The sequence below is a fragment of the Numida meleagris genome, chromosome 9, assembly GCF_002078875.1.
Source record: "Numida meleagris isolate 19003 breed g44 Domestic line chromosome 9, NumMel1.0, whole genome shotgun sequence".
NCBI classification, from domain to species: Eukaryota; Metazoa; Chordata; class Aves; order Galliformes; family Numididae; genus Numida; species Numida meleagris.
This window is the reverse complement of record NC_034417.1, coordinates 9,187,153-9,205,608: the sequence shown is the minus strand read 5'-3', so window position 1 is coordinate 9,205,608 and position 18,456 is coordinate 9,187,153. Positions and strand designations below refer to the sequence as shown.

Genomic DNA, 18,456 nt, shown 5'->3' with positions numbered 1-18,456 from the left:
CCACCCACGCATAAATACACACCATTTTTTGTTTTACATAAGTAGGTATATAATGCCTGTAGAAGAGGCATGGCACTCAAATGAATACTTTCTCTTCTGTGCTCTTTGCTACAAGTTTGATCATCACCATTTTAAACTGCTGTCTATAAATATTGCATAGACTAATTAGTTAAAAAAAATCACTCTTGTATGTTTAAGCTCCTAATAAAAGTATAACAGAATGCAGAACGAGGTACTACAATTGCATTTTCTTGTCTTTTCTGTAACAGACATCCCATTCTTCTCTTGCATCTCACTACAAACAGTTCATTTGAGCATAAAGGAACGGCATACATTTCTCTGTTTGTCAAAGGAGCTCCATTTACATTTCCATGGTGACATACACAGCTCTGTTCTTTGTTACTCAGGAGTGAAATGTGCAGGATCTCTGCCACATACTAGAAATGCCAGTACATGCAATTTTAATTGCAAAAGTCCTTTTCCTCTTTAATTCCATTATTTCTGCCTTGCTCACTTGCCAACTGTCTTGGCTTTGCTGGCTGTCTCACAACACTCAACTTCTAACTGAGAGGGCAGGAAGCACAGCCTTCTCCCAGGCGTTTGGTACAGGTCCAAATCCTGCCATCCTCACTTTTTACTAAGTTCTTGTTCTCACACAATTCCCATTAACCGATGTGAGAATTTTGACTGCATAAGCATGAAGCCAGGTTGTGCAGATCCGGCCCAGTGTGAGGAAAGTGCAGGGCTCCAGTTCCCATCAATGGACTTGTTAAAGTGAGTGGGAACCGCTGCACCTGAGTGCAACCTGCAGAACCGGGCTGCAGCAGCGCTATCAGTGCTTTGCTTCAGAAAGAACGCGTTCCATCCTTTGACCTGGTAAGTTAGATTATACCGGCCTACAGAGTGGAAGTCAGAGAGATGCTGCAAATACGGAATCTAATTTTGCATCTCAGTAACAAATCGTCATATTTCTCCATTGAGGCAGTCAGATGTATGGTAATAAAATGTTGTTGGCTTGACTTCTTATGGCTCACTCAGCTCAGAGCCTACGGAAAAAAAATGTTGGGCCAGATTCTCACCTGGTAGAGCTGGCAGAGCCTCAGAAAAGTATCCTGACCAGTCTTTTAAAAGTCCCATCATGTCCATTCTTTCACTATAACTTTTCTTCTTCCTTGCAAGGCAAATGCAATATCCCCTTTCTCTGTTACAGCCCCATCTCTTTCCTGCAGCTTCACAGAGAGTGAGACCTGACTCCCGTTGCCAGCCTCAAAAATCCAAGCAATCATCTGCACATTTTAAAGCATGCTTTATACAAATGCCCTGGGACAAAAACACAAAGGATGTAAAATTCTATAAAATAAATATTTAAAAAGCTAAATAAGCCTAATGGATTTTTTCATTTTGACCTAAAAATAAAAAGCATTTTTAAGATGTAAAACACAAAGGCATCACATTTCACAGTTGTGGACACCAATGAATAAATGGATAAGGTCCATTAGGTACTGTCCATGGATGCGGATGAGGAAAAAGCCTTTTAGAAGCTGAAAAATGTCTCTTGATTAAGTGTTCAAAAGACAGAACCAGGAGATGCAAGCCCTTGTAAGCTGAGATCAAACTTTCAAGTCAAGCCTATTATTACTGCAGGTCAATTAGGTTCTTTTCAAACTGGGCTAATACAATAGAAAAAAAATCATCCATGAAGCTATTTTCAGGACCTGATAAGGCTATGCTCAAAGGTAACATCAAAGGCTGGTTACTGGAATATTCACAAATAAAAGAAAGCCGGGAACAATCAAATCAAGATTAAAGTTTCAGCAACTACTTTGAAAATGTCTTCTGCTTTACAGAGACTGAAATACAGTGCCTTTTTTTTTTAAGAAGAGAATTGTCGCAGCCCCTGCACAACCCCTCTCTTCTCTCCACTGCTCCTGAGGACTCAGCTCCTGTCCCTCAGTCCCTCCTGAGGCAGGCTTCTTTCCCTCCTGCTGTTCTCACTGTTTTTATTTTGGCATGTTAATTCCATGATCTCCTGGCTATGTTGCTGGAAGCATCTATATTAGCTAGTCAAAGCAGCTCCATAAAGATAGTCTGCAGTACTCTAAGTAATGCAGATATAACCTGGATTACACTGCTCCATGTGTGACTGAATTTTAACCAGAAAGGACTGTCATTCTTTTCTCTGGAGCTCTGTCATCAGTGGGAAGCAGAGATCAGACACCTTTCTAAAGCACATTTGGCTTTATCAATAGTACCCAAGCATTCGGAAAGAAATACTATAAAAAAGAACGATAAAAAGAAAACAACAAGTTTCATTAATGACTGCCTTTTCCTGGTTTTGTTTAAACCAGCTGAATCTAGGAAAGGGGGAAAATCATCAAAACTCTTGAATTATCCTTTGCCATCTTGCAAGAATTTGTAGAGAAGTGGTTATCCCAAAGCATTGTTTTCCTCACTGCTTGTTTTTTGTAAATAGGAAAGCAAAACTTTTAGCAGACTGTTTACTCACAAATTAGATTCTGTGTGTGTGTGTGAAGGTGACCCTATAGGACTTTTCAGTAAAACTGCTCTTGGACAGAGTATTATGTAAAACTTATTTCCCAGGTATTCTGGTACTGCTGAAATACAAACATGTCCCTTTCTTTCCAGAGATCAAGACTAGCATAATATAGGATCTTTGCCTCTTAATTCCTTTGACTTATTTCATGTGCATCATAGCTCGCTTTCAATACAAGGGCATTTGCAGAAAAGGGGCACACCCATGTGGGTCAGTAGTAGGTGACATGCAATGAATGAACACAGGTTCACTCCGAGACTGCCTTGTGCTGTTGCTTGATGCCAGCAGCCAGCATGATGGCTATGGAAACTTCCACAGCACCCACCTCTTGACACCTGAAAGGAGCAAAACCTACTTGAGTTCACCACCAATCCTGCCTTTTGCTCCAGCTATAACTCAGCTCTGCATTAGTTCTTGCATCCACCACCTCATATTCTCACTCCTGCTTCCTCCACTCCTGACCCTGGATTCCTGCTTCTGCCTCTGGCTTAGTCCTGACATTTCTGTGTCCAACCTTATAGCCATCCTGAGAGCTGCTAAATCTCTACAGAAAATGGTCCCAAAGCTGGCACTCATAGACAAATTACACAACCTGCTGGATAGCTTCACTCTCTATGTTTTTTTCACCACAACTTTCACCGACATTCAAAATATTTTAACAAAGACCTTTACCATAGATTTTAATTGCAGGACTTATGCAAAATATCTATAACAATTGCAAAATTTCCTCTTGTTCCCCCCCCCCCCCAAAAAAGGGGTAAAAAATATGGAACTTGCAATGAATTAAAAATTCTAGAGAATGTTTAAAAGAAATGTCTAATAATCTTATAGAAAAAAGTTCATCTCAATGATAGTTTTAATTTCACTATCAATTTGATCTTATTTTTAATTGATTATCATCTATTACAAAAAGTCAAAATGAAACAGTTTATGCTGTTTTTAAAGCTAAATTTTGCTATTATCATTAAATATATTTACAGAGGAAAAAGATGTCTCTGAAGCGTTCTGCTTAAATTAAATCTGCATTTTCCAGTGGGATACTGCTCCATCACATTCTTCTTTTTTACCAGCTTTAATTTTGATCAGGCTTAGTTCTGTGGCAGAATTCAGAGATACCTGATGGATGTTCTCAATTATACCCAATACCTGTAGCTACAAAAGGCCATGCTGGCAGCCAGGAATAATCAGCACTTAAAGATGCCTGGATGTAGGAAATAAATGCATTACACACTCTTGAGCAGTTAGACGATGGATGATTCTTCTTATGCTCCCTTATTGTGAGGATCTGCAAGTGCCTGCTTAAATAGAAGTCATGCAAAACCACCTTTATATTGGATATTGCAGATATAAGCTCTGTATACAGACATGAATAGACTAAATATTGCAGTACCTTAGGTTTTATGACTTGGTGAGAAGGTAAGTAGAGTGGAAAGCTGTAAAAATAAAAACTTGCAGCTCCACTAGGCCAAAAACTGGTATCTCAAATATCAGAAATAAAGCTGCTGGCTCACATAACTAAAAATCTTACCCTCCCAAAGGCTTCTTCCCCTCTCCCCGCACTAAATTGACTAAAGGTGATACAATGCCAAGGGAGACCTCTGTGAAACATGAGTGCTTTCAGTGAGCTGAAGTGACTCATCTTCACATCTTTTAATCAAATCTAGATTTTTCTTTCTCTAATTTCTTCCAGAAAAGCTGCTGAACAGAAGGTCATAGCCTTAGGACCTCTCGAGATAGGACAGAAATAATGACTTTAAGGAAAGCACTTCTGGAGAGATTTATCAAGTGCAACAATTACTCTCATGATGTGAGGCATGCTTGTCCTCAGCAGTTTGCAATGGTAGAAGGGTTTCTGAATATCCAGTCACTGTTGAGGCTGAAGGTTAAATCTGGTCAAGGATATTTGCTGGGCAACATTTTTGCTAGAAACATTTCTGAAGTTGGGCATGGACTGTGAGCCCTGGAAAAAAATAGCAGGAAAAACCCATGCAATAAACAGCTCTGTGGCTGAAACACTTGGAGGGGACCCAGATTATGGTTCTGCTTTGGGTTATGCAGAACAGGGAAAATATTCCAGGTAAGTGTCCCCATCAGTCCCATGGGACAGCTGTTATCTTTTACTTTATAAATATTTATTGGGTCAGAGAAAGAAGGTTGGACAGAACAGCTTGGTGGTTAGAGTAGATATGAGTCTGGGAATCAAATCCAGCCCAAACCTAGTCTCAAATGTTATTTCTTTCTCCAGTCAAAACTAAACCTGAACTATGATGCTGTAACAGAACAGCCTCACTCAAAGATTAACCAATTAAAGATTGGACCAAAACTAAAACACGTTCAGGTTTGATTGAGGTAGGAATATACAGAATAGACATGGCGCTTAGTCTTGGTGGAGTCCCATATGCACTGCAACACAGTCTGGTGGCAAAGATGAGATAGCTGAATTCATCTGCAAATGGACATGTACTGGGAATGTCAGGCAGCAGATGTAGGGCCTGATAGGGCTCAGTGCAGGCTAGCAGTCTGGTCCTGATATTACAATTGAAGTCTGATTGATTTGACCTACTTTGGGCTTGAGACAGCTCAGGATGTGAGGAGTCTTAATGCTGGCTTACACTTGCCTTTACTATTCCGTTGGCTGCACAAAAATAAAGAACTGACCTAACAAGTGAAAACTTGCTTTAAAAAAGAAGAAAGAAAAAAGATCAGTACTTTCATAACTGAGGTCATGAAAGTTCCACACCACATAAGAAGATTTAAATGGAAAAAAGATATTTTCAAGGCAATTTTTAGTATTTTTTTGGTGACTCCATTTGGTATCAGAAAATTAGAAAATACAATGCCACCAGTAGAAAATCTGTAATGATTTTCACAACAGTTTATTGTGCACAACAGTTTTAAATTAGATTATAACATTATTTAAGCCACAGTGGGAAGAGAGTATCTAACATCAGATAATTGACAGCAGTGGAAGTAACAAAAGGCAGTCAGAAGCATTACTGATCCTATAAACCTTACTTTAGAAGAGGAAGTCTATAGCATTTAGATTGTTTTCATGCATATGTGTAAGGTAAAATTATTCCAGTTGGATAATAAATGCACCTTTCCAATTGAAAAGTCAATATTTAACATCCATTGTGTTCTGGTTTGTAGAGCATGCCTCATTCAGATAATAGTGATGTAAACCAATTTAGCTGCAGAAATATATGGGAGAAACATTGAATATGTGCAAGGAATCAAGAGCACATATTTTACAACACTAGACTTACACACTCCTATCTGCAGACTTAAGATGGCATCTTGCCTCTCTGTGTCACAAGGAAAGCGTGAGATTCCTTTGTTTTAATGCACAGAAGATTTCTATTTTATCATTTTATCATTTATTATTATTTTAATTTAGTTTTATATTTTATTTTATTGTAGTGTATATATAAAACAATTTGACGACTATCATTACCTAGTTCCAAGCCCTTCTAATATTTTGTCAACATGATGGAGTCTGCACCTTTAATCTCCCATTTCTCCCATTGTCCCTTCTTAGTCTGTGGACAACAGTGCCTTCATATCTCTTACTTTGTAGATTTAAATCCCTAAGTGAAATTAACTATGATTTGAGTTATGATTATTAGGACTCTAATAATACCACAGAGTCCAATTCTGCTGTTGCCCAAGTGTAGCTTTTACATTGGATTTAGACCAACATAACAAAACATGTTATTGCTGAGGCAATGAAAGCATGTTAATTGAGATTTGCAACACCATATTGGTGAGGGAAATGTTATTATTTCTGTTTTACACATGAGGAAACAAACATGGGCAGGCAAGGACATTCATCGAGTTGGTCTCAGTTCCATTCCAGTTGTTTTAAAATCAGGAAAATTAGGCTGAAGTTCTTCCAGGCAATACGTTCTGGCTAGACATCTATTACTGATTTTTGCAACTATCCCGATTAAAAAAAAGCACATACAATAAAGCACAAACATATCTGATCAGCACTTACCCATGCCAAATGTTGTATTTGTTTGTATTTCTTAATTTTTTATTAATCTATATGCACACACACACATATATAAGATACACTTTTCTTTGTATTAAAATGGCTTTTTAAATTTATTTTTTAAATGGAAACAGAGCTTTGACCTTTAATATTTGAACAATATTAAGTTAAATGTCTAAAATAAGAGTTAGAAATACATCCTATTATGCATGGAAGGAGGCAGGATTACAGACATAGTGAGAGAAAGTTGCTAAGGTAGCTGTAGTAGATTTTTTAAATTTTCTTTTATATATGTGTGTGTGAGAGAGAGAGAGTTAAAATAAGCAAGTGACCCATTGCATCATGCATTACCCTTGCTAATGTCTCAATGCTATTACTCCTACTGGTATAAATCATTCACTGTCCTTACACACACTTCAAGCATGAATGTAATTACCTGGCAGATCACTAAAAATAATTAAAATGTGAGGTGCTGACTAATTTGAGATATTCTTATATGCTCTCCTATGAAAAATCATTCTCTGTGCTCAAAGGCAGAAGTGGAATATCAGAGCTCATAAGCTATACAGCAAAAAATATCGTTACATTTTAGATGAAAAAGTGCTCTCCTAACCTAAAACTATGGTATCACTAACTGATAGGAAATGTAATGATAATCCTTACTAATCCTGAAAGTCAGTTACATACTTTGATGAACACAATCACGGAAATACAGAAGATGGTGCCCGAAATGACTTTCTGAGGTCATCTAATCCAACTGCTTCTGGGCGGCAAGATGAATTAGACCTTAACTACTGCTGACAAATTCTTGGAAGCTTCAGTGCTTGAGATTTGAATCCCAGGACCCTCTATGGCCTGATCTCAGACTACACAACTGCTTCCTTCCCATAGCATCATGCACATTCTCAAAGCTGCTGTTACAGAAGAATCCTACTAATGAAGCATATGATTTTCTACAGTTTTGTATCTGATTTTTCAAAAGTTTGTGGAGAGCATTTATTCTTTGCCTCTGTATGCTGAGCTGAACTGCTGAGAGCAAGTTCTGTGCTTGAAAAGCTTTGTCAATAAAAAGCTTGTTTAATTTCTTCTATTAGTTGCCAATCGCCATTCCTCTGAGAAGGTGAATCAAAGAAAACATCCTGGAAACAGTATAGCACTAACCCAAGTAATCATGAACACGCTACATGCATCGTACAAGAACTCAGCCATTTCCTTGGGAAACGATAGGTAGATAGACAGATAGATAGATAGGCAGGAAAAAGAATTTTCTTCCATAAAAGATGACATAAAAACTATAAATAAGGTGCTTGCAATCAGAACACTAACATTCAAGATCAAATTAAAAAGCTCATATCACCTGAGGCTAACTTTAGGAATTAGGTCTGTGTTAAATATATATATTAAGAAAAGTAAGAAACAAAAAGTGCAGAAATCTGCAGTTTTCACCCCAAATACTCATTTGGCAGTCAGAAATTCAGTAACAGCTTGAATGTACTTTACCCATTAGGTCTAAAGGAATATGAAGCCTCTTTTTCATAAGTATTTCTCAGATAATTATACAAAATATTGACTGTTTTACCAGGTCTGTCAAGACTCAAAGTATATCTGAGTATTTCCTGCACATCAATGACTCCACAAACAATGTGTATGAATAACGTTACCTGGGGGAAACAGAAGCAAAATAAAAAGGGACCATAAATGGCATTCAGCAGTTGCAAAAATAATTTCTCAGTTAAATGGCATTAGCTAAATAGTTACATAATATAGAAGAATAGAATTTGATAAACCAGTTCTAAATCCCAAGTGAAGAGGAAAAGATCACGGATAACTGGATTGTGAAAATAAAGAAGTTTGTAAACAGGAAGATAGAGACATCAGTTAGATTGTTTGTTCACACATCAATAGCTGAGAAGCTTGAACCCTACGGATTGATGCAAAATGAGGCAAACCGTGCAATTGTACCCCAATTGTCCTAGATTTACATTGTTAAACACTCGTAAATTCAAGGCAATCATCCTCAAATGAAATAAAATGGCACTTGGAGCCCTCCCACGTGCATTAGATTTACACAAACAATTTTTGCTACTTGTATTGCAAGCCTGAGAGGTGATTTCATCAGCCTAGGAGACAATCCCCCCCCTGTCATCCCCTGATGTATATGGCACCTTTGTATTGTGAGTGAGAGAAGTGATGTAAAGGGATAGCTCTGTATTTCTTTCAATAAATTTGTTGACACCTATGATACTGCCAGACAGTGTCTGTGTTCTGGTTACCCTTCACTGCAGCACTACATCCTAAATTCAAGACAAAGCTGGATAACCTTTAGAGTAATAATTATCTGCATCAGACCTCTAGTCCTATGCTGAACTCGCTTACGACATAAGGATAAATTAAACTCAGTAGCTTCATGGAATTACTTCTGAGTTTTTCCAATGAGCAATCAGATCTAGGAACTAAGACTTACTGATAAAATCAAATACACGAAGCTGCTGCAAAAGCTATTTCACTACCACCTTCTCAACTGCCAGTGGAATAAAAGGAACGGTATAGATTGGATTAAAACTCACTGCATTTGGTCAGACTACCGAAGCTTTCTTAATTCTAAAAGTAATTGCAGTGTATTCTAGCGAGCTCAGAGCTGACCTTGACTGAAAAGAAATGTTCAACAGAAGGATGATTAGCCCTCGAAACTGATATAGCATGCTTGAGGAAAACCACCAAAAGAGAGTGAAGCAGACCAACCTTTTCTGTTTGCAGAAACGCATAAATGAGAATCTTAATTTTATGGCAATAAAAAGCAATAAATATCTATGTGGGTACTGTGTGCTTGGCAGTGCATTGAACCAAATGAATTATGGGGAAGGAACTGAAGAAGGAGCCCCATGTAGCTGGGGGAAGGATGAGATCCAAAGAACACAACCGGAGGGGAGACAGGGAGGGGGCATCAGCCGACTCCGAGAACTGTCTTTATGCAGGGTCACTGATTCTAAAAATCCTATGTGTCAGCAGCAAGGATGTAGGACCTAAAGCAGCACTGAGCCCTGGGCAGCTGCTAAATACCATAGGAACAGCAAGGAAAGGGAGAGAAACCTTCAGTCAGGCTGCTATGAGGGTTAACTGAATGAAAAAGAGAAAAGAGCAGAGTACCACTGAGATGAGGATTAAGTAACATACCCAATTGTAATGTAAGGTGTATTGTGCAAGAAGGAAAATTAACATAATGTGAAATTCAACAGATCATTAAACATTTGTAAGGGTGGATGTTTCAACATATCAGTATAAATTTCAAAATCACCCATAATGAAAAGTCTTATTGAGGTAAGAATCAAATCAGGAGTCAGCTTTGGCCATTAGGTAACAAACCAGAATGAACGGTTGGTTGGTGACAGAAAACCCAAATGGCATGAACCAAAAAGTATGCTGAAGGAAGAACAGTTTAAAAGCAAAAGGGTGAAAAAAATAGTGGCCAAAGTAGTTCAGACAAAAAGAAGACCATTAAATATGGGTAGACAGATCTCCATGGAGAGCAGAGATCACCAGGAATGTCTTTTTTATCTGGAACATACGGTGCTAATTTCTTTGTACTTGGATCAAGTACAGAAAATTCAATTAAATTGGCTGAACTTGGATGTGTCTTTAGCAATGCTTCCAAGATGTTACTGTTATTTCATGTTCCTCAGTCGACAACATTGCAGGTGTCAGACATCATGGGGGTGCTCAGAAGAAATTACCTCTTGGTTTAAATAAAGGTAAAAAAGAAACCTGATGATCGAGTTATCCCCTTATCAAAGGAATTTGAAAATAAATCACTTTCTCCCAAATCTGTGGCTGCTTCCAACAGCAGAGGGCTCTCTGGGGCAGGCAGTCTAGCTGGGACGGATGCCCTGAAGCTCCAGCAACCTCATCACTGGTGAATGTTGACCCCAAAGTAAGCTGCTTAGTCACAAGTATTGCCAAGATGGAATAAATGTTGTACTGATCTGGCATTTTTCACACAGAGAATCCACTGGAAAGACCCCTCCAGAGTGACAAAGGATCAAATGTGCTGTCCTGTTCCAGGAAGGAATATCAACAAATTGTTCTTACCCAGGAGCTGGGATGCACTTCCCTCCAACTGATACAATACATATTTCCGCATCAAGAGAGCTGCATTTGGCTCAGGCACTGCACTAGATAAAGTAGATCCACCAAAAATTTTCAAAAGTGCACATATATTTGAAAAAGGAAAAGTATTTTGTTTTAGGAATTCTATGAAACTTTATATTTCTTTAATTTTGATACTTTTGGAGCCAAAGAATGAGTCTTTTATAGAGCTAATGTGAGAGTTTGTGGATGGTCATTACCAAAATTAAAGCCAGCAGCAACTTTAGCTGAAGAACTCTGCTGGATAATTTTACTCCTGTAAGTAGTTACAGTTGATTGATTCAGGTTCATAAAATGAAGAGATACATTCATACTTGACTGTAGTGAGTCTGCAGTGGTGTCTTAACCAGGTCTTTTAGTAGCTAATGAGTCTTTTGTTAATTATTAGTCCCAGACTCGGGATAACAACTGGTGGGTTGTGTCTCTGTTCAGGTAGATACACAGGGAACTGCCAATACAAGTAACAAAAAATCTGTAATGCAATCTGAGTGAAAATCAGCCATGAGGCTTTGTTTTGCATTTCTTTATATCCTTAAGTAGTAATTCTGTATCATAAGCATTTCTGCTGTTGTAACTGCAGCTCTTGGAGCTGAAGCAGATCTATGAATATCCTTTTCCTAATATCCTACTTCAGAGACAGTCATACGTTGTAATCAGTGTTTTATATGGCAATATTTTGTAGGTTTGCAACTGAATATTTGTGTCTGTTTTTAGAATAACAAAGAAAAGCATTTTCTGAATTTGCCCTAAAAATGTCTGCTCCTTTTTCTCCATTTTTACTTTGAACGACAATGAAAAAAATAATTTATTGTAACTCAATCTAACCTTACACAATTATGCCTACAGAAAAAGGTACTATCCTATGGGATAAGAGAAAGACTTTAGATCTTCTCAGAAGTAGTATTTCAAAAGCTAAGTACAGCTGGAAACAGACATTTTTTGTAGTAAGTGTTGGTCTTTGGTAACAAAGCTTTGCTCCAGTGATAAAAGACTCCCAAACAGTACTTTAATTGAAACTTTTTATCTGAATGTTGCCTGAACCTCTGCTAAATGCTACTTTCTTGCTTCAATTCAAATTTTCTTAATCTTCATTTTCACGTTGAATATTGGTACACTGTCTGCCTCATTATGCTAAAGAAAGATGAAGTGAGCTATTAACATGCTGAACAGCCTACGAGATGTTATGATATAGAATGTCATTCATTTTTATGAGTTGGCTGTCAGTGTGTGCGGCAATAAAGTTATAATTTCTCACTGACAATATGTGATGTCTGGAGTCACTGCACAATCCTTATTAAAATTTCAATAATTGTAAATCAAAGGAAAGCAAATACAACTTTTATGAAATGGTCGCTTCTGAAAGTCAAGGAGTACAAACTGGTGGAATGCAAAACCAGAACATTATTCTCGTGGTGCTCTAAGTCATCATCATCACCCTGTAGTTTTACTTCTCATGCACAAGGCAGAGTGTGCTTGGCAGTGTGCATTGTAACATCTTCAGGATTGCTACGCCTATCTTGCTGGCAGTTCAGCAATGGTGAAGTAGTGCTTGGTTGTAGCTCTTCACTGACTATACCGTTATGTGGCACTGAAAGCCATCAGAATATTTCTGGAAATGTTTATTGGAACTGCATATTACAGCTCTTCGTCAGTAAAGTCAGGTATCTCTGGAAGCAGTTATAAGGCTTGGACAGTGAGAAAAGTCAGAAGAGGTTTCAGACAGCTGACACGCACACACCCCCTGGCAGGGGTTTCAAAGCATTTCTCATGGCTCTACACAGCTGTGGAAAATGGCAGGGATGGTTTTATGGCAGGGTCTTTAAAGTGTCTCAGAAGTTTGAACTACTACTGGACAGTACCCAGGGAAATGAATCTCAAATTCCAAGTAAATATCTCCTAAATACATATAGCTGTGTAAAGGCTACATTTTTCTTTTTTTTTTACTGCTTTTATTATTATTTCAAGTCAGAAATGTAGGATGTCTCTATCACTGTCCAAAACACAGTGATCTTTCATTTTTAGCTCGAGATAACCCAGATGCTCAGAAGTTAAAGTTGTTGTAAAACATGCCCTCAAAATAACAGCTTCTTGGAGTTCCTAGACACAGATCAAAGTGCCCCAGTCACTGAACTGACAGCACAAGGTCTTGATGTTGTGGCATTTGGAACTGTAACATTTCTCCTTGTTATTTGCAGTTCCATTCCAAGTGGTTACTTCTTGCAAACTGCCACATGACAAGCTGAATAAATGCATTAATTGTATGTTTATCAACACTGTACATGGGATAAATAATTAAATAGATAAGTTTATGAACTTTCTTCTGGGGATTTTAAGTATCTAGAGCCAGTCAGACTACTGAGGCGGTATATAGGTGTATAGGACATAAAGGTTATGTAGCCTCTGCTCTATCCAAAAGTTGGGAACGTCTACACTACAGAGATGTATGCCAATAGGCAACAGTATGCTTTGATAATTTAATGTGCAACATTGCTCTATAGCTAATACTTATGCTATTGTTCATTACTCAATAGTTTACTCAAACATATTTCACAGCTGCATCTGGCATGCTTTCTAAGTGTTAACTAATACCTTATTTCTAACTGTGCTTCTAAATTGACTACCTCTACTACAGCTAAAATTTACAGCATAACAGCAACACTCACATGTCAGATATGATATATATCCATCAGTGTCAAATTTCCAGCACATCAGCATCTCAGACGTACTTTCTCTAGACAGAACAGACAGCATGTGTCCATGCACAGACAAACTATTGCAAAACTCAGTGTCTCTTCATAAATAGAAATATTTGGATGCAGAATTCAATCAATTAAATTGGAAAAGGTGTCCCTTCGTGTCAGCTGCCTACCAAGTAATGCGTTCTGGTTCTCCCAAATTTGATTTAGTACCACAAGTGTCCTACCATTACTGGAAAAGGTTTATAGCTACTAGAATAAGTCAATGGACAGCTGCCCATGTCTATCAGAAAGTTCTCTGCTGGAAAAAAGTCACAACTGACAAAACTAGCCAAAGAAAATAGACTCTACAAGGAGTTTTGTAATGTTTTATCTCCTCATACACCCAGACTGTCATATAGAAGATTCTCACCTACATACCAAGACAAAACCAGAAACCTAATGTTACAGCGAGATAAGACTTTCAGAGAAATCTAAGGAAATTTGGTGCAAAATCCATGCTGTGTACCAGTTAAAAAATATTCTATTTTAAAGATGTCAACTGAAGATAACTGGTCTAATGAGAGATAAGACAACTTTCAGAGCCTCAGTGGCAGTCAAAAGATCAAACATCTCCTGCCACCTGAAGCAGCTGGGAAGCTAAACATGTATGATTTGCTTTGATATATTTGATAGATTACCAGTTGAAACAAAATACCTGAAAGCCCACTCTAATTAAAAAAACAGTAGGTGAAGAGTCAAGCTTTGATGCACACCGACGTACTGATGTTTGTTCTGACACTGTGATATTTGGCAATACAGAGACTGAATAAGTCATCCAAAATATCTGACTCTCATGCTTTCTGTTTGTGTTGCTTCTTGGAAAAGATTTTTGGACAAAATTTTAGTGATCTCATTGTTTTTATGATGCTGTTTTTCAAAGCATTTTTAAAAGAGATTTACTTACTGTGAAAAGACCTTGCAACGACAGAAATATTTATGATAGCAAATTTTTTAAACCATGAAACAGATCTAAAATAATTTTCTTGTATACCAGCCTGTCATTGTTTTATGATCTGATATTTTCTGAATGGCCAAGGTTAGAAACAAATGCTTCCATGTGGTTGAAACACTGGAAATCCTGTAATCCCAGTCGTGTTATGCAATATAATGTGTGTCAAACCCAGGTGTTAGTGGGGATATTCAGTTTAGGATCCATCACAGATATGGGCGGGGGAAAGATGTATCTGTCTTGGGTCTGTGACATGTACAGTTTGGTTGGAAAAACTAAATATTTTAAGAAGAAAGTAAAGAATATTGTGGTAGGTACTGTTTCACGTTTCTATCCTTTGTATAGAAGGCTGAAATACAGGCCACAGAACCAGGAAAGCCAGTGGGAAAAGTGAAGACAAAAGACTGTTTGTTTTAGGTCTCTGTACATTATGCCTCAACTATTGGAATTGAGGCAATTATACCCTCAGTGTTAATATACATATACACACACACAAACAGGTATAGATATGCACTCAGGGGATGGGTACACATACATACACTACATACACACACACTCACACCCTAATGTATTTAATTAATCAGAAGGCTTCCTCTGCTCTTATCAAAACCAGTCACAAAATTACAGTGTATTTCATTTGGTATAGAATGACCTATTTAACAGCAAAATTACTTGGGCATAATGTGGATACTTTACATTCAGTTCAGTAAAAGCTATCTGATAGCACAAGTACACTAAGATGCACACACCTAAGCAGAGAGGAAGCTTTAGCTTTGTAATTCTGCAGTTCTCATTATTCCTTCTCCTGTGCCTCTGTGCTACCTGCGGAAGCCATCTGCCACCCCAGGTTAGGCACATCTGCAGCCAACACCTCAGCAAACAGTGCAGTGCTAATGTCTGAGACCCAAAAGCATGGCACTGTGATATTTTTCCTTGTTTCTCAACCTACTTCCTAAGCATTTCTTTGATTATAAATTTGTAAATGTCTAGATATCAAGGGTTAATTTTAATGGAATCGTGTGATGACCAGAGTACAACCAGACCTAATATATTGGACTTACAGGAATGTGTACCTTTTATGACTCCTCAGTTCAGTAATGAACGAGCATTTTACAAGATGTATCAGCATAATTAGTTTGGTCTTTTAACAGAGAACACCAAATCCTTGTTGTTCTCAGTATTTAAGCTATCAAAGAGAAATCATGTATACAACAGCTAAATCTTTTCAGACTGAAGTACTTAGTATTCTTCCATTTAGCAGCACGTTATGAAGTTTCATTTAAAAGGCGTAATTTTACCAATTAGCTCATCCTGCTCAAACACACACATACCGTTGGGAAATATAAAAAAGGTTTATTAAATCAAAAGATATGGCTGCACTTCAACTAGCACATGGGCATTAGAGATCAAATATTCCCTATAGATTAATCCCCATGGCATCACGGGCTGATTTGGCTTGCCAGTATTACATTAGTAAACCATCTAATCCAATTTAGAACAGGCCAGGAATGTTCCATCCATTACAGTATTTCTAGTGTCATTAGAAGCAGACTGATCGAATAAGCATCTTAAATCAGCCTGCAGCATGCAAGTAAATTGCAGTGGCTTACCCAATGAGATTTTTTTTTTCAAATAAAGAGTTTTGCAAATTAAGAAAAAAAAAGAGCCATGTCATAAGATGGAAGCTCTATGATTTTCATTTCTGAACACTTTCAGGCAGCAAAATTTCAGTGCGTATGATTATACACTCAGAAAAGCAGCAGTACAGAACACCGGGGGTTTAAAGACACAAGAAGCTCCTTAGTCTGTAGCAAGCTTATTTTTAAGAAAAGCGATGGAAAAAATACCACAATAAAGAGTAATAAACAAAGTAGGCTGATTGAAGGCAGAGTATGATACTACTCTCACTAAGAAAATCTGCTGTATAAAATAGGAGTAGCCATAGTTATAAAATCTATCAATCAAATATATTACAAAGGTTCGTTCTGACAGAAAGGATTAAAAGAGAGCCCAAATTTTGTATCCACACAAAATGAAATGCATTATAAAAGTAATGTTTTCATTCCAAACTGGTACGCCTGAAAGGAAAACAATTCTTCACTAAAGTAGTAAATATAAGAATAAAATATTGGCAATAGCTCTTTGAGATGATGCAGCTATCAAAATTTCAGAGAAGGGCTAAGCTGCAGCTTTGAAAAGCCAGGTGTCAAGCTGAATAAAATCATCCAAATAGCAGGTAACCTTTGCAGCCCTCTGAGACCTATCACGTTCCACTGACCGGACTACACAGGTCTCAGTCGCACCATTTAAGCAATCACCCATAAAGATGAAACACTGCTCCGATGCACAGGTTGGTGAACACCTGTCCCTACTGTAGATAAGGGCTCTTGTGTATATGAGTGATTCACCTTTGTTTAACTGCTCTGCTGTCAGTCAAACAGCTCTTAATATTGACTGGATTTCCAGCATAGCTGTGTGAGAAAGGAAGCTGTATTGGTACCTTGTGTACCACTACAGAAAAAGTAACAGCTACCCAGAAGTGCAGGAATGGACCTGGAAGGAATTGTTTTCACTGCAAACTGTTGTACATCTGGAACAAAGACAATTTTGCAATAAAGGAAATCATGTACAGACCCAGGACATGACTAATCCTTGCAAAGTGTATTAATGTTTTAAGTTTGCAAGTTTTCATTCCTTTAATGAAAACAGATCTCCTTTACTTTTGAAGGAGCACAAACACCTTCTGTGAGAGAAAAAGTTGAAGACGATTTTCAACATGGTTCATATAGAATTCTACTCAAATTTCACTTCAAAAATTAAATCCTTTCATAGCGCTACATTGAAAAGCTCCAAGTCTCAAATTAAATCCATCTGAGAAAAACAAAATAGGAGAAATCCTAACAAACCCAGTAATCCATCCTTACACACAATGACAAGCTTGCAGCAAGTCTCTGCTCTTGTTTTTTTGTGTCCTTTTGATCCCAACAGGCCTGGCCCTTGCAAACCCTTCTCAGCAGGACATGGAAAACCACACTCAGCCAGCCAGGGCTTGGGAAATCTGTTCTATCCTTTGCTTACACCACTGCCAAACATTATTATTGTTATTAATAGAACAAACACAGATTGCAGCAGTAAATCATACTCCTCCCAGAGCTGATTACTTGTCAAATGTTTATCATCAGTGTAAATGACTAATGTACCTGATTAACAAAATCCAAAGGCTCGCTCTAAGGTAAAAAAAGCCTTAGCACTGCAATTTTTCTAATGAACTTCCATTCTGTTCCACAGCAGAACATGTCAGATTTACCAACGCAATTTCTGAATAAATGTACAAATGCTTTGTTGAAGCAGGGAGTGAGCACTGGATTGAATTATGGCCACATGTTACTTCTCTAACTAATGTAATTAGGAGAGCCACACTTTGTTCTTCCCTTCCCTTCCCTTTTATTAGTGTTAGGCATTAGTCTGAGATGGTCAACAGGGAGATAGAGGGAAGGAGGTTATTCTGATGGCCAGTTCTGCCTGCCACTAAGTAGTCTTCCCTATAGCAGTGACTTTCTGGGCACTGAACAATCAACCTAATATCTCAGGCAAATGCCCAGAGTGTAAGTAAATGAACCAAGACTTATATGTACAGCCTTTAATCATTAGACTGAATGTAATAGTAACTCCATTGAGTGCTCACCCACAAGATGGATCCTCTGAGTTGTCAATGAAGTTTACAAGAGTTGCTGTTGGTTCTCAGTATCTTCAAAATTCAAATTCAAAATAACACAAGATGAGCATCTGCAAAGAAAAAGCACAAATCCACCATTCACATTGGTGAAGAAGAGATATTTCCTGGTATAGAAACAAACGACAATCCAACAGCTTTATATAGTGGTTACAGTACTTGCAAAGGAGATGATATATAGATAAATCTAAATTTTCTTCTGACATGACTTCTTCTAAGGGAGAGTGCCAGAATAGGATTTTGTCCCATGTCTATAGTACCAAGAAAATTATCACATACTGACAGATTTAAATACCGCATGTTGAAAGGAAAACTAAATGTTGCCTTGACTGAGCTTACATCTTC

At 37.8% G+C, this 18,456-nt stretch overlaps 1 protein-coding gene across 2 annotated transcripts in view; it reads right to left on the bottom strand.

Moving 5' to 3' along the window:
• Positions 1 to 18,170, bottom strand: part of SEMA6D (semaphorin 6D) — a 255,143-nt gene extending 236,973 nt beyond the window's left edge. The window contains exon 1 of one of the 2 annotated variants that reach the window (XM_021407278.1): positions 18,064 to 18,170. The gene's annotated coding sequence lies outside the window, so the exon portion shown is untranslated. The remainder of the gene's footprint in view (positions 1 to 18,063) is intronic. The other variant, XM_021407277.1, reaches the window with a different exon arrangement.